Here is a 2,333-nt window from a genome sequence, read left to right on the forward strand (position 1 = left end):
TGTGTGAGAATTTATCCTGCCAAAATATCTTGTTCAAAGTCAAGTTGGTAGCAAGTGGGCAGAACACAAGACTGCCTGGTAACACAGTCAGTCTATTAGATTCTATAATATATACACGTTACATGCATGGCCCATAACTCTCTTATTCCACTTACAAATGTATCTAGTTAACTAAAACTTTGGAAGACTATGTGTGTGTTAGTGTGTGATATTTGAATCCTTGATTTACCATACTGAATGAATCTCCAACTCTCACCTCTAGAAAGAAGAGTGTAGCCTAGGATGGTCTAAATTTACATTGAGATTAATGAAGTACAATAGTAATCCTGAAAGTTTCACATATAAACTTCATATTGAATGAATGTAATTCTTTCAAACATACTGAAAAGTTATGCTAGATATTTTGTTTGGTGGATAATCTTCTTACAGCAATTTTACATTTACTTTTTAAAATTAGGCAAAAAAACTGATAAAGGAAAGATGGCTTCGTTTACTCTTTTTTGCTAAATTTTTTACAAGTTTCTAGGTCCAGAATATCTGAAAACTTTAATTTGTGGCTCAGAAATTTCATGGGATTCCTGTTATAAAAGGTAGATTAGATTATATTTGGCCCAACCAATTGTCATATTTAACTACCAAGTCTTATCAGAAAATCAGCTACCCTCTGCTGAATGGTTGTATGTAGATCTTTTAATGCTGCCAAAGACATGTAACGAGATTTGGGTGAGTCATCACCCAATTATTATTCTCACTTAAGTTAAAATACAGCCCTATGCGGAATCCACTAACTATTACAGACCTCCACACACAGACTATAATGTACCTTTAGGGACACAAAATTTTCTAGGGTGCCTTCAAGTGCTGTTGATTAACCTTTGTGCTCAAAATGCAACAGATATTAAAAGTTGGAAAGCAAAATTAAAATAGTCAAGAAATTAGTGGCTGGCACAAATTATTTCAAATTGCCAGAGTGAACAATAAGCATCGTTCAAAGGATCTTAACGACCTTGTATGTCTGGTCCCTGCGAACCACTTGAAAGTCCTTGGCAGGCTTCCCTTTTCAATTCCTGAGGTACATCAAGGCACATCAGTAGATCTTTTAGAAGATAAAGCAGCAATGCTGGCTTACAAATATTCAGCCTTGCCTACTTTAAATTTTTATATATTTCTTTTTTAATTGATTTCAGAGAGGAAGGGAGAAGAAGAGAGAGAGAGAAACATCAATGATGAGAGAGAATCATCAATCAGCTGCCTCTTGCATGCCCCCTACTGGGGATCAAGCCAGCAACCCAGGCATGTGTCCTGACCAGGAATCAAACTGGTGACCTCATGGTGAATGGGTCTATGGACAACCACTGAGCCACACCTGCTGAGCAAGCCTTGCCTACTTTTAAATTACATTTTCTATTAAAATTTCTCTTTCTTTTGTGAACAGGACTTTATTGTTGTCACAATAATGCAATTATTTAGTCATTACATTAAGATCGATACACTTCCCTCTCTATGATGTAGTTAGAAATCAGAGATACTGGTGCGTTGTGAAGGTTGTATATAAAATTAGTTCTGATAGCCATGGTAGACTATATTAGAATATTATCATTCATCATCATGATGTGCTCATAGCCAAAATGTATGTCTAACTTATGTCAAGTAATATAATTAAATGAGAGGAAATGACTATAGACGACACATTTAACATCACAGTCACTTATCATCATTCTGCAGAGTATGATATGGAAAGGAGGAGAGACTAAAGTACATAGTTGAATATGCATTAATTCTAAAGTCACAAATTATACTCCCATTACTCTTTTTCGTGACATTAGAAGATTTTTGATAGTACAATGTTTTGCATCATATTCTGTATGTTGCACCAGAATAAACCAAATGGAATGCTGAATCACTAAGTTTTTACATACCACAGAGCAATATCATAAATCAGGTTTTCCCTATTTTATTAGTGCATTGTTTTTAAAGATTTTAAATTGAATTTTAGAGAGAGAGAGAAAGAGAAACATCTATGTGAGAGCAAAATATTGATTCACTGCCTCCTGCACACCACCTACTAGGAACCCAGCCCATAACCCCAGCCCTGACTGGGAATTGAATAAGTAACATGTGGATACATGGGACGATACTCAACCAACTGAGCCCCACTGGCCAGAAGGACTAGTGCATCTTAATATAATATGTTTAAAATCATGGGGTACAGGCCTGGCCAGTGGGGCTTAGTTGGTTGAGCATCCTCCCATGCACTCAAAGGTCCTTGGTTTGATTCCCACTCAGTGTACATACCTGAGTTGCTGTTCAGTTGTGGTCAGGGTGTGTAGGGA

General features: G+C 36.5%; 1 protein-coding gene across 1 annotated transcript in view; it reads right to left on the reverse strand.

Moving 5' to 3' along the window:
• LOC102767371 (protein unc-13 homolog C-like) overlaps window positions 1–2,333 on the reverse strand; it is a gene marked incomplete at its 3' end in the record, with an annotated part of 71,593 nt that overhangs the window by 19,377 nt on the left and 49,883 nt on the right. The gene's annotated exons all lie outside the window — the stretch shown is intronic.

Source organism: Myotis davidii, unplaced genomic scaffold (genome assembly GCF_000327345.1).
Source record: "Myotis davidii unplaced genomic scaffold, ASM32734v1 scaffold929, whole genome shotgun sequence".
Taxonomy (NCBI): domain Eukaryota; kingdom Metazoa; phylum Chordata; class Mammalia; order Chiroptera; family Vespertilionidae; genus Myotis; species Myotis davidii.